General features: G+C 39.8%; 1 long non-coding RNA gene across 2 annotated transcripts in view; it reads right to left on the minus strand.

Annotated features, from left to right (window-relative positions):
* LOC129467035 (uncharacterized) overlaps nt 1–25,414 on the minus strand; it is a 116,172-nt gene that overhangs the window by 25,869 nt on the left and 64,889 nt on the right. For both annotated transcript variants that reach the window (XR_008652235.2, XR_010116420.1), the window contains exons 5-6: nt 7,769–7,970; nt 826–890 (exon numbers count right to left, since the gene is read on the minus strand). This is a non-coding gene — a long non-coding RNA (uncharacterized lncRNA). The remainder of the gene's footprint in view (nt 1–825; nt 891–7,768; nt 7,971–25,414) is intronic.

Consider the following 25,414-nt stretch of genomic DNA (forward strand, 5'->3'; position numbering starts at 1 on the left):
GCTGAAAGATCTTGCCTTTTTTTGGTCCTGTAAATATATCAACTCTAAATCAATTTGTTTTTGTGAATTTGTTTTTTAAAAATGAAGTTGCTTTACTGTACATACATAATCGTTTCATTATTATTCACCTAATTGATTCAAGACATTCTGTACTCAAAGATCCCTTTCCTGAATGCTCAATTTGATCTGATTACTTTCAATTCAAACTCTTTCTGTCCTGGACACAGAAAGCAAAGGAAGTGCTGCCACCAACAGGAAAATGCAAGTCCCAGTATTTCCACTTATACCAAAATTCTCCATGTTCCCCACTTGGAACTCTTGTTAAATAAACTAAGGCATCGTATAGGCAATAGCAAAGAAAAATGGAAAAGCTCCTTGGATGCATATAACTTAAATTTAAAACTAAATAAAATTACATCCTATAGGCCGGGCGCGGTGGCTCACGCTTGTAATCCCAGCACTTTGGGAGGCCGAGGCGGGCAGATCACGAGGTCAGGAGATCGAGACCACGGTGAAACCCCGTCTCTACTAAAAAAATACAAAAAATTAGCCGGGCGCGGTGGCGGGCGCCTGTAGTCCCAGCTACTCGGAGAGGCTGAGGCAGGAGAATGGCGTGAACCCGGGAGGCGGAGCTTGCAGTGAGCCGAGATTGCGCCACTGCACTCTAGCCTGGGCGACAGAGCGAGACTCCGTCTCAAAAAAAAAAAAAAAAAAAAAAAAAAATTACATCCTATATCAGTAAGAAAAAAAGGCATCTAGAATAATATACTCAAAGGCAAATTTTCTCGGGGCAAAGTGTTACGAACATCATTGGTAGTGACTGACCTTTATTAAATATCTAGTAAGGAGTCGCCATGAAAATATTATTCCTGTATGCAGCGCTGTCATGCCTAAAATACAAAGAACATTTTAAAGGAAATGGTAGCATGCATTCAGTACATAATTTGTTTAGTGTAATAGTTTCATGCCTGTACTGTTATATAAGAGCACAGATATATAAAATGCTGCAATATTGTTCTTCTATTGAAAAAATGAAGGTTTTGGCCAGGCGCGGTGGCTCATGCCTGTAATCCCAGTACTTTAGAAGGCCGACGCGGGCGGATCACGAGGTCAGGAGATTGAGACCGTCCTGGCTAACACGGTGAAACCCTGTCTTTACTAAAAACACAAAAAATTAGCCCGGCGTGGTGGCAGGCGCCTGTAGCCCCAGCTACTCGGGAGGCTGAGGCAGGAGAATGGTGTGAACCTGGGAGGCGGAGCTTGCAGTGAGCCGGGATCCTGCCACTGCACTCCAGCCTGGGTGACAGAGCGAGACTCTGTCTCAAAAAAAAAAAAAAGAAAGAAAGAAAGAATAAAGGTTTCATGTTTCAAGAGCATCACTCAAAATGACCAGGAAAATACAATACTAACATTTTTTAAGTATATGATTTTTCTTAAATCTAAGAGGTTTTTATAATTACAAATTATAAGTATATATTATATAAATATTATAATTGTGTCTGAAGATTTGGACGCAATTGATGGTTAGGTATATGTATACACATACACTTTCCCAATTCTTATATTCAAATCTCTCCAGTCCTTGATCTAGAATCATCTCTGTAGGCATTAGAGGAAGCTAGAACATGGTTTTTCTGGAGTCACAGCCTTGAGAAGAAAATTATGAGTCACCATTAAACCCCTAGTTCGTCCCATCTATTATTTTAACCACTCAACTTTCTTCATTTCAAATAGTTCAAAGTTTCAAAATACCAAATTCTTCACTCAGGTGCACCCACACGTTTCCCACTGAGTTTTTGCAAGTCATACAAATAAAACTAAAGCTACATTTATACCAAATGAATATGGTGTTTGCTTATTTTATATCCAATTAATATTTGTTTGATGTGAAATTCCTTATCATTTTTATGAGAATTATTAAAAGTCCCAGAAAATTAATTTCAGGGAGTATGTTTTTAATTCTTGACTTTCAACCTTCTATTAAGCACTTACTATATGCTAGTTCCTGTCTGAGGTACTGGGTGAACAAGATACAGTCTCATTCACTCTAAAACTAAGAATTCATGAAGGAAAAATTTTAATCTCTAACCTATGGATGAATTTATTTGTAAGTATTTCATGAACAAGTCATAGGATAAACACAAAAGAGTATATTTGTAACAACTGGTGAAATTTGACAACTCTGTTAATTTCCCTAACATGTTTGATCTGCCTATTAGGTACTCAAGTGTCACTACTCTATTTCAGGGTTGAGTAACATGAATTTTTTTCTTCTATCAAATTACAGTATTCAGACCGCACTATTCTGAGTGCATGAGTCTTTAAAAATGAAGATGCCATGATTTAACAACTCTTAAAAGGGCAAAGAGCACAGAAGAGCTCAAAATTCCTCCATCCTCGTCTCTTCTTTCCTCACAAACTTTTAATTCACAGCACACAGCTGTAGGAAGGCTGTCACATTGGGGATTTGAATTGTAGTCCTTCAGGCACTTTGCTTCCTCAGCTGGCATTGTCACAATAGCTTCCCAGCTAGAATCCATGCCTCCAGGCTCACCCACATGCCAATGCATTCTCCGTGCATTCAACCATTCTCCTTCCTGTTAAAAACCCTTCAGCGTTGCCTTACAACCATTAGAGGAAAATCCAAACTTCTTGGAACAGCATTTGAAGACCTTCATGATCTGGCCCTTCCTTAGCTCCAGCTGTACCAATTTCTTGCAGTTCCAAAAATCTACCATGCTCTTTGTTTTGCCTCCTGACCTTTGCACATTTTAGCCCTTCTGCTTGGATTTTTTTCTTCTCTTCTGTTCCCCTTTTCTGGCTTATATGTGCACTTCAATGCTCTGCTTAACTGTCTTCTCCCCCAGACCTTTCCCTCATCTGCAAAGGGGTCAAGCGACTATTAAAGGGTAGGTTAGGTGCCTATCAAAAATTCTCCCATAGAAACATGTGCTCACTGTATCCTGTCTTAGTGTATATAATGTTTCATGTCCATATGTAATCATGTTTAATTATCTGTCCTTCCAATTATAAAAAGCAGGGAGTCAGTTTATTCACTTTGAATCTTTAATCCATGGCATGCAGTAGGTACCATGTTTACTGAATAATACAAATATACTGAATAAGGTATACTGAATTAAGGAATAAATTTTCTCTCCTGAAAATAAGCCCTATAGGCTTGTCTGCTCATATTGACACAAGCTTCTAATTACAAGCTGAGCACTCATGAAGGATGGATAACTTGCCAGAGAAGATTATCTTGCTATTAATTACTCAAATAGGAATGTATATAAAAATACTGCTTAAAACATTTGCTTTTGGCTTAGCATTAAGAATTCTCTTGCTCTGGGCACACTAGTGGGCATTTGTAATCCCAGCTACTCGGAAGGTAGAGGCTTGAGCCCAGGAGTTGAAGGCCAGCCTGGGCAACATAGCAAGACCCCTGTCTCAAAAAAAAGTAAGAAGAATCAACTGGCCTCTGATTTTTAATTTCCTGGTGAGTAGAGCAATACAATGTAACAGAGGAGGGATGGAGAGCTGAATGCAGACTGCGGAGTCATGAGCCATTCTGTTTTCCCCAAAGTACTGCTCATTTGAAGTTTGATTACCAAGCAGCAGTCAGTTGGGATAATCCATTTCAAGCCTTGTCAAATGCCCAGCTATTTTTCCACGATGACATTTCTGTCATCTCCCAACTGTAACAAATCTCCACATGAGTATCCAGAAGTGGATTCATTACTCAATAAAAAAGAAGACAGGTCAACAGGTTGACTAAAGACTCACCCATGAATGTAGAGTGAGTCATGACATATTCTCACAGCTGTCACTGATACCTGATTTTCTTCATCACCCAGGTATGTGTGCTTAGACTAAGCAGTCTTTCCCAGCACCTGCAGCCTAGGATTCCATTCTCATTTTGAATACTTCTATTTTTCTTCATTTATGTGCTGCCATGGCTTTTAATTATGACAACTTCTTGCACTTTAAAAGGAAACCAAGTTCAGCAAATGTCAAAAAATACTCGGCACTGATTAAAACAAATACAACTGATAACAAATTCCCAGGAACAATTTCTGCTGCTGATAATGCGCTTCTTCTTCACCTGTGAGAAAAAATTCCTTTAGCTATCTAGGATGTTCATTCAAATGCTTAGAATAAAAAATACAAAAAGATTTGAAGTGCTCAACGTAACAGTACACAGTATTTCATACTAGGGGTAAGGTTTACCACCAAAATAAGCAGTAGAGACACCTTGATAACATCTTTTTCATTCCTATGTTTAGGCAAAATGTCTGTATAAAATAATTTTACCTTGTTGGATTAAATAGCATCTCCTGCAAAAGCAATGTATTGAGGTTTACTACAAGATAAGTCTCACTCTTCCAGAATTTAACGTTTTTTCAACTGGCATTTCCTTTAGCTACAGGGTGATAACTGGCCTACAACAAGTTAAAGCTTCAGGCACTGTAAGATTATGTGACTTGTGAATCACCAAAGAGTAACTAAATAATGGCTAATCCTGATCTACGATTTGAGTATGTTGTGTGGTATTTAACAGCTGCAAAGATTTGAGTGTGTTGTGTGGTACTTAACAGCCTCAAAGTAGTAAAAAGGTATTGAACTGTAGTTCTCAGTCCTATCTTTGCAACTCTAGGTCTCTGATTTGGGACAAGTCAATTTATCATCCCTGCATTCCTTTCTTCATTCATTCACTAAGAGAGGCAATGAAGATACAAACATAATTTAGCCAAAGTCTCACAAGAAATCGCTGATTGTCAGTTTCCTTATTGGTAAAATGAGGCTTTCTTAATGAGGATTAAAGAAAACAAAGTATGTCAAAGTACTTCATAAATGACTAAGAGCCATATAGATATTAAATGTTATTATAACATTTTTTATACCCATTTTACCCCATTTTCTCACCCTTTCGCTTTCTCTCTCCCTCTCTCTCAATATTTTTATTCCTGAACAGTTTAAAGATTAGTTACATCATCATGGCCCATCATTCCTAAATAATTCAGTGTGTTTCCTAACAATAGGAGTATTTGCTTACATAACTGTAGTACAATTTTCAACTTTAGTAAATTTGGCATTGATACAGTACTTTTATCTAATTTGCCATCCATATTCCGATTTTGTCAATTGAGATAGTAATGTTCTTTATAGCATTTTTTTCTCCTCCAGTACAGATCTCAGCCTAGATCAAGTATTGTATTTATTTGTTATGTATCTTTAGTCTCCTTTTATCTAGAACACTTCCACAGCCTTTCTTCATCTTTTATGATGTTGACATTTTTAAAGACTACAGACCTCCTCTTTTTTAAAACAGAAAATTCCTACTAATTCTCTATTTCATTTTTTCATAATTATTTTATATTCATCCATTTAAGCTTCTCTTCCAACCACTAGGAATCCAAAAGCCATCTCTGCATGAAAAAAAAACCAAAAAAACAAAACAGTACACACAGTGGTTGCCACCATGTCTGACTCGCCACCACGATAATGTAATGTTGATTTCTGTCCCCCTCCTCTTCTGCCCTCTTTCTTCTCCTTGTTCTTCTATTGTTCTGTTGATCCTTAGACTGCAACATCCTTTCCTATTATCTGAACTAAGTGGATCATGGACAGAAGGTCATGTCTGCGCCCATCATTCACATGACAAAGAGAAAGGGATGAGGAAGAGCTCATGGCTCTGACGGTTCTATAAGAGAACACAATTACTTTTTGCTAATGGTTCTAAATCATACTTGATTATGGTATTCCCCCACCTTCCTAATCCTTTTTAATTTCCTCCTACTAAACAAAAGATTCCCATCATAGTTGCCCTTCAGAGTTTCAGCACACTTCCTTGAACCTTATTTCATTTGACCCTTAGAACAACCAAATGTATTAGATAGGATTTATTATCACCATTTTGCACATAAGGAAACAGAGGCTCAAACCCATCAAGTGATTTTCCGCAAGCTCAGGTGCTTAGATGTAGTAGATTCAGGCTGAATGAAATCCAAGGCTTCTTGTTGCTTGTCCAATGCATGCTCACTACATCTTCATGCCTCTTTTATACCTGCAGATCTTGTGTGTGGTGGCATTCACCCTGGCATGGTGGGTCAAGATGCAATGCACTGAGGTCAATATGTGCCTTTCCTTTTATGGAAAATAGTGGAGGTATTTTTAAATAGTACATTTTGGACATATGGTTCTGAAGCTATTATTTAAACACATTTGAAATTTGGCAAAAATATAGAAATACATTTGTTGTAATATGCATTTAGAAAATGTGAAAGAAATATATAGCTCTGAGAAATGTTCCACAAATGTCCATCAAAATTAGTTTCAGGTCTCAAGAATAACAGCTTTTAAGTAAAGAGTTCATTTTGTAAGGATAATAACTTGCAAATATGCACAGTCATGAAAAACAAACAGGAGACAAGGAAAGAATTTAAAAGATCCTGCCTGGCCTCCTTATTAACAGCATAACAAATGCTCTTAGGAATACACAAATTTTTTTTAGAGGGGGGCATTAACTACCTCATTTTACAAAAGTGGAAACTAAGAGAGAGTCTTAAGTGTCTTATATGTGGCCACACTAGTGATTTGAAACAGCCCTGGAGCTGGGTGAACCTGTAATCCCCACTACTCAGGAGGCTGAGGTGGGAGGGAGGCTGAGGTGAGAGGATTGCTTGAGCCCAGGACACCAGCCTAGGCAACACAGCAAGACATCTATCAGAAGAAAAGAAAAGAAAAAAAAAAAAAAAAGCAAAGAAAAAGGAAAAGGAGGCCAGGCGCGGTGGCTCACGCCTGTAATCCCAGCACTTTGGGAGGCCAAGGCGGGTGGATCACCTGAGCTCAGGAGTTCGAGACCAGCCTGACCAACATGATGAAAAACCGTCTCTACTAAAAATACAAAAAAAAAAAAAAAAAAAATTAGCCAGGTGTGGTGGCATGCACCTGTAATTCCAGCTACTTGGGTGGCTGAGGCAGGAGAATCACTTGAACCTGGGAGGCAGAGGCTGCAGTGAGCCAAGATCATGCTGTTGCACTCCAGCTTGGGCAACAAGAGCAAAACTCTGTCTCAGAAAAAAAAAAAAAAAAAGAGAAAGAAATATTTAATATTGAAATAAACAAATACCTTTTTATTTTAAAAAAAGAAAATTCATCATATGGGGTCTCCACCGAGGAAAATGTAGGTGAGATACTTTTAGCTTCAGGTAAGTGAAAGAGAGTAAAGTGTGCCAGAACTGCCTTTGTTTCTTCAAGGATTTTCTCAAAGTGGGCAGTCAGCTGGGGCTTAAAGTGTTTGTGACAATCAGATCCTTTTCAAGTTAACTTTTGTTTATGTTTCAAGGTAACGGTTGGGTTTATTTTTTGTAGATGGATGTTCAATTGCACCAGCACCATTTGTTTGATGTTCTGAACAGCAAGATGTAAGATTAACTGCAGAAAGTGTCAAACAATAAAACTGCACATAGCCAACATATATATATCATATAAGCAAGCATTCTTCCCCTTTAAGTAGACTTTCCTAGGAAATATAATTAATCTTTTAAAAACTGACCCAGATAAAATGAAGAACTTGTTTTCTCTCAAAATATAGTGAAATGAAAGGTAAGTGCCCATGTTACTGTACATCATAAATGTTTTCATTAAGAATTTTCTTAAATCACAAATAGGAGTTAAAGAGAATAAAATTTCAAGAAGCACATGTGAAGCAATTGTTAGAATTCATCAAACATACAAGGTATAAGATTAAAATCTACAACTCACTTACTTAAGTGAGTGGGCCATAAATGCTCCAGTTCCAAAGTGATTTGCCAGTTCACAATGAGTTGAATTGTTCAAAAGCTGTCCACTTGATGGCACCATGGTGCTGCTGCAGGAATGAGCCTGTTGATTTGTGTATGGGTTCAGTTAGGGACTGACTTCTTATATAGGGTTTTAGGACTCTTAAACATGTGGTCATACCGCAGTACCTGCCAACAACAAACAATTGCCTTAGTCATTTGCACAATGGAAGAAAAAGAAAAAGACATTTTATGTTGTTCAAGCAAAGACAAAATGGACAGGGTTTAAGTGGACTTGTAGGGCAGGCTGAACAAGTAGATGGACGAAAGACAGTGCAGCATGTCTTTTTATCCACATTCTTAGGCAAAAATACCTCTGCAGGGTTTTTTGTTTCTCTTCTCTCTCTTACGAGTTGATTCTAAGCAGAAAAATTGACACTAAGCAACTTCAGCCCAATGAAAGTTCAAGCTGAGCTGCATTTGCCCCTTAATATATATTGAGTGCCTGCTATGCCATCATTATTGGGCACTTTAAGTTACATTATAGAAGGCAAAACATAGTTCTTACACTTGATGTCTTGCAGTTCAGCCAGGAAGGTAAGATGTATGCATGAAGCAGTAATTGCTCAATTGTGTGCTGAAGACAGTGCTAACTGGAAGCCATAATTAGGAAAGACTTCACTGCAGTCTTTCAGCAGGTGGGACTCTGGCTGGTCTTAGAGAATGGCTTCATTGTGGAAGGCAGCAGATTTCTGCACAGCTGAGTAGAAACAGTGCAGAAGGGACCAGGGCTTCCATCACAGCCACTCTGGTGGCATGGTTGGGGAAGGAGGAAGTCAAGAGTCTCCTGCTCTGTAGCAGCCTACTGGAGAAGCAGCAGCCATCCCAGATGGGTTTCCCAGCCCCTCCATCCAGCTGAATCACTACCCAGTAAATCTGTTGACTCATGGATTGATTTTTAAATTATGTTGACTTTTTTCTTCCAGATATTAGAGTGAACACAATCGATTGATTTAATTTATAATTTATATAGTTGAGTTCAACATTTAGACACTGACTGTGTGGGATGTGTATAAATGAATTTGGAAAGTGAGGAACCTGGAGAATATATTCTACACCTCTTAGAAGAATGTTGATGGCATTTAATAGCTTGTCCCTCAATCCATATTGAAGTGTGTAGCGGCAAAATGATTTTAAGTGTAGGACATGCTTTTTAAAATATTTCAACAAAGAAAAAAGTACACAGTGCAGTGTGCCACAGTTTTAATAATTGTTGATTCTGGCTGATGAGAATGCAGGATTTATTGTACTATTCTGTTTTTATGTGCACTTGAAATGTTTTATAGTACTTGGCAGTTGCTGGCAAGATGGTCAAACAGGAAGAGCTCAGGTCTGCAGCTCCCAGCGAGATCGACACAGAAGGCAGGTGATTTCTGCATTTCCAACTGAGTTACCTGGTTCATCTCATTGGAACTGGTTGGACAGTGGTGCAGCCCAAGGAGGGCAAGCAAAAGCAGGGTGGGGAAGTGCAAGGGGTCCGGGAACTCCCTCTCCCAGCCAAGGGAAGCCATTAGGGACTATACCGTGCACTCCCACACAGATACTGCACTTTCCCTACAGTCTTGGCAACCCCAGACCAGGAGATTACTTCTGGTGCCTACACCACCAGGGCCCTGGGTTTCCAGCACAAAAGTGGGTGGCCATTTGGGCAGACACCGAGCTAGCCGCAGGAGTCTTTCTTCATACCCCAGTGGCGCCTGGAACACCAGCAAGACAGAACCATTCACTCCCCTGCAAAGGGGGGCTGAAGCCAGGGAGCCAAGAAGTCTGGCTTGGCAGGTCCCACCCCCATGGAGTCCAGCAAGCTAGGATCTACTGGCTTGAAATTCTGCCTGCCAGCACAGCACAGCTGTGCTCAACAGTCTGAGCTCAACCTGAGATGCTCGAGCTTGGTAGCGGGAGGGGAATCCACCATTGCTGAGGCTTGAGTAGTCAGTTTCACCCTCACAGTGTAAACAAAGCCGCCAGGAAGTTTGAACTCGGCAAAGCCCACCCAAGCTCAGCAAGTCAGCTGTGGCCAGACTGTCTCCTCTCTGGGCAGGGCATCTCTGAAAAAAAAAAAGGCAGCAGCCCCAGTCAGGGACTGGGGGAAGGGGCGGTTGTGGGTGCATCTTCAGCAGACTTAAACATCCCTACCTGGTAGCTCTGAAGAGAACAATGGATCTATCAGCACAGTGTTTGAGCTCTGATAAGGGACAGACTGCCTCCTCAATTGGATCCCTGACCCCCATGTATCCTGACTAGGAGACACCTCCCAGTAGGGGCAGACACCTCATACAGAAGAGCCCTGGCTGGCATGTGGTGGGTGCCCCTCAGGGAGGAAGCTTCCAGAGGAAGGAACAGGCAGCAATCTTTGCTGGCCTACAGCCTCTGCCGGGGACAGCAAACTCCAGCAGACCTGCAGCAGAGGGGCCTGACTGTTAGAAAGAAAACTAACTAACAGAAAGGAATAGTATCAACATCAACAAAAAGGACATCCACTCAGAGACCCCATCCAAAGGTCACCAACTTCAAAGACCAAAGGTAGATAAATCCACAAAGATGGGGAGAAACCAGGGCAAAAACACTGAAAATTCCAAAACTTAGAATGCCTCTTCTCCTCCAAAGGATCACAACTCCTCGCCAGCAAGGGAACAAAACTGGACAGAGAATGAGTTTGACGAATTGACAGAAGTAGGCTTCAGAAAGTGGGTAATAACAAACTCCTCCAAGCTAAAGGAGCATGTTCTAACCCAAAGCAAGGAAGCTACGAACCTTGAAAAAAGGTTAGACGAATTGCTAACTAGTTTAGAGAAGAACACAAATGACCTGATGGAGCTGAAAAACGCAGCATGAGAACTTCATCGCGCATACACAAGTATTAATAACCAAATTGATCAAGCAGAAGAAAAGATATCAGGGATTGAAAATCAACTCAATGAAATAAAGTGAGAAAACAAGATTAGAGAAGAAAGAGTGAAAAGAAACGAACAAAGCCTCCGAGAAGTGTGGGACTATGTGAAAAGACCAACTCTATGTTTGATTGGTGTACCTGAAAGTGACAGAGAGAATTGAACCAAGTTGGAAAACACTCTTCAGGATATTATCCAGGAGAACTTCCCCAATCTAGCAAGGCAGGCCAACATTCAGATTCAGGAAATACAGAGAACGCCACAAAGATACTCCTTGAGAAGAGCAACCCCAAGACACATAATCATCAGATTCACCAAGGTTGAAATGAAGGAAAAAATGTTAAGGGCAGTCAGAGAGAAAGGTCAGGTTACCCACAAAGGGAAGCCCATCAGACTAACAGTGGATCTCTGGGTAGAAAACCTACAAGCCAGAAGAGAGTGGGGCCAATATTCAACATTCTTAAAGAAAAGAATTTTCCACCCAGAATTTCATATCCAGCCAAACTAAGCTTCATAAGCAAAGGAGAAATAAAATCTTTTACAGACAAGGAAATGCTGAGAGATTTTGTCACCACCAAGCCTTCCCTACAAGAGCTCCTGAAGGAAGCACTGAACATGAACAGGAATAATTAGTACCAGCCACTGCAAAAACATACCAAATTGTAAAGACCATTGACGCTATGAAGAAACTGCATCAACTAATGTGCAAAATAATCAGCTAGCATCATAATGACAGGATCAAATTCACACATAACAATATTAACCTTAAATGTAAATGGGATAAATGCACCAATTTAAAGACACAGACTGGCAAATTGGATAAAGAGTCAAGACCCATCGGTGTGCTGTATTCAGGAGACCCATCTCACATGCCAAGACACAAATAGACTCAAAATAAAGGGATGGAGGAATATTTACCAAGCAAATGGAAAGAAACAAAAAAGCAGGTGTTGCAATCCTAGTCTCTGATAAAACAGACTTTAAACCAACAGAGATAAAAAGAGACAAAGAAGGGCATTACGTAATGGTAAAGGGATCAATGCAACAAGAAGAGCTAACTATCCTAAATATATATGCACCCAATACAGGAGCACCCAGATTCATAAAGCAAGTTCTTTGAGGCCTACAAAGAGACTTAGACTCCCACACAATAATAGTGGGAGACTTTTAATACCCCACTGTCAATATTTGACAGTTCAATGAGACAGAAAATTAACAAGGATATCCAGGACGTGAACTCAGCTCTGGACCAAGCAGATCTAATAGACATCTACAGAGCTCTCCACTCCAAATCAACAGAATATACATTCTTCTCAGCACCACATTGCACTTATTCTAAAATTGGCCACATAATTGGAAATAAAACACTCCTCAGCAAATGCAAAAGAATGGAAATCGTAACAGTCTCTCAGACCACAGTGCAATCAAATTAGAACTCAGAATTAAGAAACTCATTCAAAACCACACAACTACATGGAAAGTGAACAACCTGCTCCTGAATGACTACTGGGTACATAACGAAATGGAGGCAGAAATAAAGATGTTCTTTGAAACCAACGAGAAAAAAGACACAACATACCAGAATCTCTGGGACACATTTAAAGCGGTGTGCAGAGGGAAATGTATAACACTAAATGCCCACAAAGGAAAGCAGGAAAGATCTAAAATAACACCCTAACATCACAATTAAAATAACTAAAGAAGCAAGAGCAAACAAATTCAAAAGCTAGCAGAAGGCAAGAAATAACTAAGATCAGAGCAGAACTGAAGGAGATAGAGACACAAAAAACCCTTCAAAAAATCAATGAATCCAGGAGCTGGATTTTTGGAAAGATCAACAAAATAGATAGACTGCTAGCCAGACTAATAAAGAAGAAAAGAGAGAATAACCAAATAGACACAATAAGAAATGATAAAGGGGATATCACCACCAATCTCACAGAAATACAAACTACCATCAGAGAATACTATAAACACCTCTACGCAAATAAACTAGAAAATCTACAAGAAATGGATAAATTCCTGGACACAGACACCCTCTGAAGACTAACCAGGAAGAAGTTGAATCCCTGAATAGACCAACAACAAGTTCTGAAATTGAGGCAGCAATTAATACCCTACCAATCAAGAAAAGTCCAAGACCAGACAGATTCACAGCCAAATTCTATCAGAGGTACAAAGAGGAGCTAGTACCATTCCTTCTGAAACTATTCCAAACAATAGAAAAAGAGGGAATCCTCCCTAACTCATTTTATGAGGCTAGCATCACCCTGATACCAAAACCTGGCAGAGACACAACAAAAAAAGAAAATTTCAGGCAAATATCCCCGATGAACATCAATGCAAAAATCCTCAGTAAAATACTGGCAAACTGAATCCAGCAGCACATCAAAGAGCTTACCCAGCATTATCAAGTCAGCTTCATCCCTGGGATGCCAGGCTGGTTCAACATACGCAAATCAATAAACGTAATCCATCACATAAACAGAACCAATGACAAAAACCACATGATTATCTCAATAGATGCACAAAAGGCCTTCAATAAAATTCAACACCCCTTCATGCTAAAAACTCTCAATAAACTAGGCATTGATGGAACGTATCTCAAAATAATAAGAGCTATTTATGACAAACCCACAGCCAATATCATACTAAATGGCCAAAAACTGGAAGCATTCCATTTGAAAACCGGCACAAGACAAGGATGCCCTCTCTCACCCCTCCTATTCAACACAGTATGGGAATTTCTGGCCAGGGCAATCAGGCAAGAGAAAGAAACAAAGGGTATTCAAGTAGGAAAAGAGAAAGTCAAATTGTCTCCGTTTGCAGATGACATGATTGTATATTTACAGAACCTCATTGTCTCAGCCCAAAATTTCCTTAAGCTGATAAGTAAATTCAGCAAAGTCTCAGGATACAAAATCAATGTGCAAAAACCACAAGCATTCCTATACACCAATAACAGACAAACAGAGATCCAAATCATGACTGAACTCCCATTCACAATTGCTACAAAGAGAATAAAATACGTAGGAATCCAATTTACAAGGGATGTGAAGGACCTCTTCAAGGAGAACTACAAACCACTGCTCAAGGAAATAAGAAAGGACACAAACAAATTGAAAAACATTCCATGCTTATGGATAGGAAGAATCAATATCCTCAAAATGGCCATACTGCCCAAAGTGATTCAAAGATTCAGTGCTATCCTGATCAAGCTACCATTGACTTTCTTCAAAGAACTGGAAAAAACTACTTTAAATTTCATACGGAACCAAAAAAGAGACTGCATAGCCAAGACAATCCTAAGCAAAAAGAGCAAAGCTGGAGGCATCATGCTACCTGACTTCAAACTATACCACAAGGCTACAGTAACGAAGACAGCATGGTACTGGTACCAAAACAGATATATAGACCAATGGAACAGAACAGAGGCCTCAGAAATAACGCCACACATCTACAACCATCTGATCTTTGACAAATCTGAGAAAAACAGGCAATAGGTGTGAGTTCATGTCCTTTGCAGGGACATAGATGACACTGGAAACCATCATTCTCAGCGAACTAACACAAGAACAGAAAACCAAACACCACATGTACTCACTCATAAGTGGGAGTTGAACAATGAAAACACATGGACACAGGGAGGGGAACATCACACACCGGGGCCTGTTGGGGGCTGGGGGTCTATGGGAAGGATAGCATTAGGAGAAATGCCTAATGTAGATGATGGGTTGATGGGTACAGCAAACCACCATGGCACATGTATACCTATGTAACAAACCTGCATGTTCTGCACATGTACCCCAGAATTTAAAGTATTGAAACAAAGAAATGTTTTATAGTACTTTTTTCTCAAAAGTTAATGGTTTAAAACAAATAATTCTGGAACTGGGCAAGACTGAGCCTGAAACTAAGGGAGGTGGGTTCAGGTGAGGGTGTGGATGACGAGGAACTGAAGCAGAAGTTAGCACTAAGACCCTCCAGCTGGAAAAAGTATTACAGTCATGCCTCATCGTTCAAGGAGGATTGGGTCCAGGACAATCCAAAGTCCTCACATACTCAAGTCTCACAGTCGGTCCTTGGTATACGTGCATGTCATAGCCTACAAGACTGTATTTCCATCCATGTTTGGCTGAAAAAAAGTCTGCATATAATTGGACCCATGCATTTCAAACCCTGTTGTTCAAGGGTCAATTGTATTGGCCAATGAATCTACCCAAAAGAAGGTGGAAAAACATATCTGTCCTCATGGGGAGATTTACCAGTTAAAAAAGAATCTTCAGGAAATAGACTGCTTCTTTCTGTTCCAATCCACTTGTCCATACTCCAGTGTGAATTATCAGGGGCTGTGCATTTAGAAGATAACAGCACCTATCAAACAAGGAATGTGCACACAACCATCAAAGTACTTTTATACAAATTCTCTCAAACATATAAGAAAAGCCATTCTCCGTGAACCCTGGGGGGTGGAGCCTGCAGTGAGCCGAGATCGCACCACTGCACTCCAGCCTGGGTGAAAGAGCGAGACTCCTTCTCAAAAAAAAAAAAAAAAAAAAAAAAGGATAAGCCATTCTCATCTATGTCTATCCTCTAGAATTCCTCTGGCATTCTCTAGTGTCATCTGCAGGCTAAAGAGAAATAGGCTAGGAAATCAAGAAACATTGAAAAAGAGGAGGAAGTGTTTAAAAAGAAACACTAAAAAATGAGATATTGCTTGTAGACTGAGCACAAAACCAAAAGTAAGAAACTCTTTCTTAGAATTGTGATTCTTCCACTTTTGAGTTGTGGGGTTGAAGACAAGTCACTTAAATTTCCTGAATGGATAGAGTAACTGATTTTTGAAGTGTTTACTTTTGACCATAATTTGCACTGCAGATACTCTCTCTCCCAACTTTTCTGTATGCACACCCACAAGGCCTCAAGTCCACAGCAAATGAGAATAAAAACACAAGATTACAATGTATAGGTTCAATAGAGATCCAACCTCATGGTAGATGAAAGCCATCTGGGAATGATCTGAAAAGCAAAAGACCTGATTGGTCTGCCCCAGGTGAAAGCTAAGCTATGAGCACATGCCAGAAGACTGGAGAGAGAAGAGGAGATGTAGGAAACAGCCTTACAAAGATGAATTGCATAAGAAAAAGCACTTCCCACTCCTCATGGTTCCTTCCTTGTTTTTCTAAAATAACACTCCTGGTCTGCCTTTGCTCTCTCCTTTAACTCCTCCACCAAAGAAGTGTAGAAACATATCTGCTTGGTGAATTTGAAATAAAACAGGACAAACATAACCTAGCCCTTTCCTCCTCCTTTCTCTCATGACATTTATTGAGTGCTTAAAGGCCAATGGTAGCTCTTTATTGTGGACTGATGCCTTTTATCCTCTTTCTTTCTTTTTGGCGTGATGCTCCTTTACACAATTTATCCTGCTTCCCTGGCTTCTGGTCTCTTTCCTGACACTGCTACTGCCCCTCCCCATCTGCTAAGCTAGTTCTTTTGCCTCAGTTATGTTGGAGCCAGGGGAAGGAGAAGAGGAAATGGGCCAGGATAAAACTAGGCCCATAGTTATGAGGTTGAATGGACACCATTCAACTTCATAAAGTTATTTAATTGTTACTTTCCTTAGATCATACTTGTTCAATGTAATGTAATAGTCTCACAATTATACTCTTCGTTTTTTTTCCTGTTGTATCTCCAACATCAATAACTGCTTGGCACATCATAGTTTCTCAGCAAATATTTATGATGCATGAGTGAATAAATAAATGAGGAAGTATATGATGAAAATAAGAGATAGTAAACTATCGCAACGACAAAAAACCAAACACCGCATGTTCTCACTCATAGGTGGGAATTGAACAATGAGAACTCATGGACACAGGAAGGGGAACATCACACTCCGGGGACTGTTGTGGGTTGGGGGGAGGGGGGAGGGACAGCATTAGGAGATATACCTAATGCTAAATGACGAGTTAATGGGTGCAGCAAAACAACATGGCACATGGATACATATGTAACAAACCTGCACATTGTGCACATGTACCCTAAAACCTAAAGTATAATAATAAAATTTAAAAAAAAAGAAAATAAGAGATAAAAAGTTCAGTTGGAAATATGAAAATCAATTAAAGACAATTAACTAAATACAATTAAAGAGTGGGCCAAGATGTTCCAGCCCAGTGGAAATTAAAATAAAGCACAATTTATTTTATGCCATAAATTGCATAAAAGAGTATTCAAGTCAAAAAGAAAGAAATAGGATAAAAGGCATCAGTCCACAATAAAGAGCTACCATTGGCCTTTAAGCACTCAATAAAATGGTGCTAAAATATAGGAAGTAAGAATTATTTAAAATAAAAGCAGAAACAAAAATATGTTTATTCCACAAGACTTTATTAGATCATTTTTAGCTTTTGACAGGTCAAGTATGCAAAAAATAAACAATGACATAAATAATTTTTAATATAGGAGAGCAAAGGACCTCCTACAAAAAATATATAGTTTCTGTATCTTTGTTACATATATGAAAATTGATATTGTCCTAGATTCATTAGGTTGGCCTATCTAACAATCATTATAAACTTTAGGCTCTAAGTTAGAGATTAGAAAACTGAAAACAAGCCCAGCTAGGCTGTCTTGTGGCTGGCAGTGCCCACGTGGTTCAGTTCTTGCCAAAGAGACAGAAACACAAATCTACATGCGCCTCCTCTTCCTGTTCCTTCTCCTTCCTGCTTGGACCATACACAGGATGCCCAAGATGCAGCAGTACCATCTCCGTAAGTTGGCAGAGCAGGAAAACAGAAAGAGCCTGCTTCCTTCAAGGCAGTCCTGGGCTTTCTCCTGTGGACTTGCTGTAGGGCACAAATCAGCCCCTTAGTCATGCAAGCTCCTCAGCTGGGTTTTCAGGCACTTGCACTGAGAACAACGCAAACTGACACAGCCCAGCCACAAAGAAAACATTAATAAATACACCAACGCAAAATCTGCATAGGCCACATCCTCCAACCACAGTTCAATGAAACTAGAAATAAATCATAAGAGTTTTAAAATCCATTTAGAAAATTTAAAGCATTCTTTTCAATAAATATTGGCAAAGGAGAAACAAAAAATGGAAATTCATACTATTTAGACAAAAATAAAATTACAGCATTAATTATGTTACAAATTCTACTCTCCAGAATTCCTTATCTCCCATTTCTGCTTTATTATTTTCCTAGAATTTATCACTTTCTCATATACTACATAATGTATTACATCTTTAATTTAATTTTCACCATCTCCTACTAGAATATAAGCTCCATGAAGCTAGGGATTTTTGTCTGTTTTGTTCACTGTTGTATTCCCAGCACCTGAAATATTGCCTGGCCCCCAGCCAACATTCAGTAAGACTGTTGAATTAACTAATAATTGCCCTAAAAGACAAATATATAATTTTAACTTTTATTATTAACATTTTTAAAAGAAAATATTATAATCCAACTTAAGTTGAAAGATGTAAACAGCAATCAGGCAAACAAACAAATGAATAAAATTCCTAAACAATACAGAGAAAAATAATAAAGATAAAAACAGAAATTAATGAATTTTTTAAAGTACCTTTTATAAATATATGAAGAAAATTTTGATGAAAAAATATAACAGAAACTTCTGGTAAACCCTACCAATGAAAGTAGAAAATCACAAACAAAAATAGAGACAAAAAGGAAACTATTATAAAAGCTAGAAAGGAGAATAATAAATGATAGTAGAGGACTGTTCCTAATTCCGTGCCCATACATTTTAGTATTAAAAAATAGATAATTTTCTCTGAAAGCTTAAAAGAATAAAATGGACTTATAAAGCTCAACAAGGCTGGGTGCAGTGGCTCACACTTGTAATCCCAGCACTTTGGGAGGCCGAGGCGGGCGGATCACGAGGTCAGGAGATCGAGACCACAGTGAAACCCTGTCTCTACTAAAAATACAAAAAATTAGCCGGGCATGCTGGCGGGCGCCTGTAGTCCCAGCTAGTCGGAGAGGCTGAGGAAGGAGAATGGCGTGAACCCGGGAGGCGGAGCTTGCAGTGAGCCGAGACTGCACCACTGCACTCCAGCCTGGGTGACAGAGCAAGACTCTGTCTCAAAAAAAAAAAAAAAAAAAAAAGCTCAACTAAATCTGAATAGATTAACAATCATCAATAACCAAGAAATGCAAGTTATTAAATAATTATCTTAAAAATAAAAGGCTTTTGAAAGGATTTATTAGTTAGTTCTTACATATTTTCAAAGAAACATAAATCTCCATGCTATAGAAAATTATTAAAGAAAATAGCAAAACATGAATTTGATGCTGATTTTTTAAAGTGCCTTTTTGTTATCCATTATTGTTAGTTTTCCTTGAACCTACTGATTTGATTTATAGTGCTAATAAAAGTCCTAATAATACATCACTGTTGTGTTGTTATGGTGGAGAAATCTTTTACTATACTTTTGAATTCAGTTTGCTGGTCAACTACACAATAGAATATTAAGCAGCCAATTAAAGGAAAGGTTCTGAAGAGATTTTTATGACATGAGAAAATGCTTATGTTTTCTTTATTCAAATTTATTTCCTCCAATGGGCTCAAAGTTACACATCTTTATTCTTCCAGCACAGCATTTCTCAACCTTACATTCTACCTTGTCTGAAATTAACACCGTCACCTTGACTTTTGGAGTTTGTTACAATTCATTGATAACTGGTGGTCTCCAGGGATCTATCAAATGGTCTGCTAGGAGTCTGACAATTTTAGAGGAAAAGGTGTTGAAACCATTTTCTTCACACACATTTCCCCAATTTGAAATGTTAGGTTAATAATGAATCCTCTCAAAAGTCATATGTTGAAACTTAACTGCCAATGTGATAGTATTAAGAGGTGGGGCCTTTTAGGAAGTGATGAAGTTGCAAGGGCAGAGCCCTCATAAAAGGGATTAGTGGCCTTATGAAAACAGTGCAAGGGCCGTTTGCCCCTTCCACCAAGCGAAGACACAGGGTGTCCTCTAGAAGGTGTCATCTATGAGGAATAGGCCCTCAACCAACACCAAATCTGCGGGTGTCTTGATCTTGGACATCCCAGTCTCTAGAACTGTGTGCAATAAATTTCTTGTTGTTTATGAATTACCCATTCTAAGGTATTTTGTTATAGCAGCCGAGGCTAAGATATTTTCACAGAAATCCCATCACATTCTAACAACCATGAGTTTTTCAAAGTTTGTGCAAGTAGTGAAAGGACATAAGTGAATTCATTTCGGTTAACACTAAATTAATAGCACAAAGTTCTCAGTTATTTGCATATTTGAACATTTTTATTAATTAAAGCAGCAGTCCCCAACCTCTTTGCCACCAGGGACCGATTTCATGGAAGACCACTTTTCAGTGGACAGGGGAGGGAGGATTAGATTCTCATGCAGAGTACACAACCTAGATCCTTCCAATGTGCAATTCACAATAGAGTCCAAGCTCCTATGAGAATCTAATGCCTCTGCTGATCTTTTTTTCTGAGACAGAGTCTTGCTCTGTCACCCGGGCCGAAGTGCAATGGCGCCATCTCGGCTCACTGCAACCTCTGCCTCCTGGATTCAAGAATTTCTCCTACCTCAGCCTCTGGAGTAGCTGGGATTACAGGGGCACGCCACCACTCCCGGCTCATTTTTGTATTTTTAGTAGAGACGGGGTTTTGCTATGTTGGCCAGGCTGGTCTCCTACTCCTGACCTCAGACGATCCGCCCGCCTCGGCCTCCCAAAGTGCTGGGATTACCAGCGGGAGCCACCGCGCCCAGTCAGCCTCCGCTGATCTGACAGGAGGTGGAGCTCAGGTGGTAATGCTGGCTCGTCAGCCACAGACCTCCTGCTGTGCGGCCCCATTCCTAACAGGCCACAGACTGGTCCCTGGCCCCTGAGTTGGGAACCTCTGAATTAAAGGACTGCATCCAAAGGAGCTAGACAATTTGTACCTTTTCTCTCCCGCATACTAGACAGCCCATTTGCCTCCAGAATAAAGTGGTGACAACTTCTATCTGTGTTATTCCTGTGTTTTCTACCTATGGAGATTTGCAGATGTCCACATTATTTGCACATTATTCACATATTTGCGCTATGTATATTTCATTGTTTACATTTTCCATATTTTCATTTTGCTATTCATATTATAGCTCAAGTTCAACAAAATGGATCAGTGGGTCAAGAGTGTTCCATTAAAGAGTCAGAGTGGTAATTGACAAACTGATTCTTAAATCTATATGGAAATGCAAAGGATCTAGGATACTCAAAACTATCTTGAGTAAAGGATGGGATTGATTTTATGAATTTTAAAAACCATTGTTTATTATTTTGAATGGCTTTTGTGATATATGTAGTATCTTGAATATCCTGAACCTATTACTTTAGGACTTAATATGAAAAATAAGATATTAGAATTTTTAATAAGATGAAGCCAATAGCACAATGGTAGAACATTTGACCCTTTCCCACTGATCGTCTTAGTCTACTCAGGCTGCCGTAACGAAATACCACAGTCTGGATGACTCGAACAACAGAAACTTATGTTCTCACAGTTTTGGGGGATCAAAGTCTGAGATCAGGGTGCCAACATGGTCAGGCTCTGGTAAGGGTCTCTTCCTGGCTTGCAGACGGCCACCTTCTCCTTGTATTCTCCCATGTGGAGAGAGAGAAAACAAGCTCTCTGGAGTCTCTTCTTATAGGTGCACTAATTCCATTGTGAGGGCCCTGCCGTCATGACCTCATCTAAACCTAATTACTTCCCAATGTCCCATTTCCAAATCCCATCATCACATTGGAGGCTGCAGCTTCAAAATATGAATGGGAATGGTGGACACCATGTAGAATATGGCAACTGTCTTAGTCTATTTGGGCTGCTATAACTAAAAAAACACCATAAACTGTATAAGTTACAAACAACAGAATTGTATTTCTCATAGTTCTGGAGGCTGGGAAGCCATGATTAAGGTGCTAACAGATGTCGTCTAGTGTCGTCATTTCCTGGTTCATAGATGGTGCCTTGTCATGGTGGGACCATGAGAAAGAACAAAGAAGAACAGGGAACTCTCACTTTCAGTGGACCAGCCACCAGTATACTCTGCCATTTTGGAGGCTGGACCGCTCTTAAATCACAGGAGTTGGAGAGAGTTGTAACATTTGGATGAAATTTTAAAAATAGATCTAATAGTTCCATTTTTTTGGACAAGTGAAGAAAATTAATCCTGCTACGGTCTGAATGTTTGTGTACCTCCAGAATTCATATGGTTGAAGGGCAAGGTACGTGATGTCTTCACATGGTGGAAGGGACGAGGCACGTGTGATGTCGTCACACGACGGAAAGGGCGAGGCACGTGATGTCTTCACACGGCGGAAGGGGCGAGGCACGTGATGTCGTCACACGGCGGAAGGGGCGAGGCACGTGATGTCGTCACAGGGCGGAAGGGGTGAGGCAGCTCTCTGGGGTTTTTAATAAGGGCACTCATCCTGTTTATGAGGCCTCTACCCTCATGATGTAATCACCTCCCAAAGGCCTTACCTCCTAATACTATCACCTTGAGCATTAGGTTTCAACATATGAGAATATTTGGAAGTACACAAACATTCAGACCATAGCAGCAATAATTTTCTTCGCTTGTCAAGAAAAATGGCACTACTAGATCTATTTTTAAACTTGCATTCAAAAGTTACAACTCTCTTCACCTCCTGTGATTTAACAGGAGTCCAACCTCCAAAATGGCAGAGTACACTGGTGGCTGGTCCACTGAAAGTTTGAGTCCTTGTTCTTCTTTGGTCCCCCTGGGTATTCCCCATGTCAGAACACTTACTAAACTCCATTATGACTTTATGCTAGAAGAACATGCTGGAGTGTCGTTTCCTTTTTCCTCTTTCCTCCCTCTAATTATCGTAGAGTTCCAGATCACTCTGGTTTTTTTCCTCTAGATAACACCACAAATTTAATTCACTTTATTTAAGAAGAAATTGTTACAGCCTTAATCTGGAGGCAACCAGCTTGCTTGCTCCCAACTGCTCAATATGGAGAAGAGGAGCCAACTTGCCCAGCTCCTTTGAATGCAGTAATTTATCCTGATAACTGCTCTAAACACTTCTCCCCGCTTCATTCTCATGCACTGAGCTGAAGTATTCTGAGGCTGTCTTACTCCTGGGTAAGAGTGCCCCTAAGAGCATTTTGAGTATTGTTTATTCTTTTCTCATCCCAGCAGACAAGAAGGAACCATCAGAAGGGAAGAAATTGACAATAAGGAAGAAATCACTGATAAAGCAAGTTCCCCAGGGGTCTGGAAAGATAGAATTGTGAACACAGAACAGGAATAGCAACACTTTCTCTTCTATTAACTGGAAAGAAGATGGCAGGAGAGCTGGGATCAGAGACAGTGGGTTAAGTTATCCCAATGCCTTGCCTCTAATAGGGACTCAACTACTTATTGAACTTGATAGATGTTAACTAGTGACACAAACTTCCAGCTCCTAGTGAGTAATAACAGGTATCATTGTAACACATCATATCTAGCAACACAGCACTGGACTGGGTGGGTCATGTAGATAAACTAATGGAGCAATCGGTATACTCAGTAGTCACCTATTCTTTTAATTATAATGATTACCAAATGCACCTTACAGTCAACATACCAGGAGTAACCTACACTAGCAGCATAAATCCTCTCTCATCTTTAAATATTGCTAAAAGACTAAAGAAGGAAACCAACAAGGATTGAGCTCTTAAGTGTCAGGCTCTTTGCAAAGTACCTTACTACATTGTTTCATTGAATTGCTCATAACAACATTATTGAAGAAACTGACTCAGGGAAATTAAGTACCTTGCCAATGTCATGGGCCTAGAAAGCAGAGCTGGGATTCAAACTCAGATGGCTTCACTTAAAAACCCACTCTTTCCACATGCCACAGTGCAAAAAAAAAAGAAAAAAGAAAAAAAAAAGCAAGGAAAGAAAGGAAGAGAGAGAGAGAGAGAAAAAGAAAGAAAGTTTAATCTCCAATAAATTAATCTCATACCAGAAAAAGACCATTCAAGCACCTTACAGAGACAATGTATAGCAGAAAAGCAATCTCACTGAACCTCTTTTCTGTATCTTCTATGAAGTATCACAGATTTGTGGGTATTTTCAGAAAACTGACAACTTGTGGATAGAGGATAACATTTTGTTCATCTCCAGATTTCCCCTATTCTAGTGAGAAAGCAGTTTTAAAATGCCTCCTATTTCTCTCCCTCTGAAATTGAGGTCCTCTATTATTTTCTGTTGTCAAAACTCAGACAAATCTTATTATTTTATTAGGTCACTGGATATGATTTATATGTCTCTTAGGAGGAGTGACTGTAGAAAGGGAGAGTGATGGGACTTATCAGCCCTGGAGAGGACTGAGCTCACCTATTAAGTTATCCTGTCTGCCCTGTACTTGACAGTTTTTAATGCTTCCACCTCCTGCAGCTTCCAGTATTTGTCCTTCTGGAGTGCCCATTCCAGATGTTATTGTTACATTGTGCCAGTACTTATTGCCCAGGCATGCTAGTGCTTTCCATGTCTTGGGCATAGACTGCTGTAACAGTTCCCTGCTGTCCTCCTTTCGATGCATCATCCAAAAACCTCAAATGATCAGCAGGAGCCAATTACAGCCTCTGAAGCAAGCAACATACCCTGGCTCAGGCTACTTTCAAGTTAAAATTATTTCTTGGTAGGCAATGATTGTGTCTTGCTAACTCTCCATTAACCTGACAGTTCCTGCTTCATCTTCCTCAGCCTTCATTGTGTTATCATTTTATATGGCTAGTGAGCTCCACAAGTTATTTGCCCGTGATAACCGTTATGTGTCAGAGGATGAATAAATAGGGACAGGGAGAGACGTGACTTCCTTTTATCAGTCAGCATAGCCTAAGTTATGCTGTGGCAAAAACTGACCCCCAAAATCTCAGTGTCTTGCAACAATAAAGGTTTATTTCCCATTCATATTATATGTTCATTGTGGGTGGGCATGTGTCTTTACTTCAGGACCTCAGCTAATAAAACAAACTCCTTGAGGAACATTGTCTTTGGCACAGGCAAATTGAAACTGGACAATTGTTCCATCAAACTAATGTTTATGGTTTCTTTTGAATAAACATAGAAATTGACCCTCTCAGCCTTCAAATTTGAGAAAGTAACAATTGTCTTATCTAAGTTCCTTTCTCAGGAAACCAACCATCAGGCCTCCCAGATAGTATCAGGGAACTGAAACTCACCAGATCACCACATCTGGACAATGAGACACCAGACACCTCACCGTCATGATCACCTAACCAACCACCTGTTTCCTGTTGACCAACTCCTCTTTCTTACCCCTCCTTGATCCTTGTTTTCCTGCATGTAATTACATTTCTTTCCTGCTATATAAACCCCTGATCTTAGTTAGTCAGGGAGATGTATTTTAGAGTGATCTCCCATCTCCTCGGCTGCAGCACTCAAAACCTTCTTCCCTGACACTCATTGTCTCAGTGACTGGCTTTCTGTGAGGCAAGCAGCAGGACCTAGATCAAACCCCTGGTGTTTCAGTAACAAAATGAAGCACACAGAACAGAAATATCTGTCCCCACTTCACCAACAACACAAGTCACATGATCATTCCTGATATAAACAGAGAGAGAATGTGAAAGCCTCCT

Source organism: Symphalangus syndactylus, chromosome 17, assembly GCF_028878055.3.
Source record: "Symphalangus syndactylus isolate Jambi chromosome 17, NHGRI_mSymSyn1-v2.1_pri, whole genome shotgun sequence".
Taxonomy (NCBI): Eukaryota; Metazoa; Chordata; class Mammalia; order Primates; family Hylobatidae; genus Symphalangus; species Symphalangus syndactylus.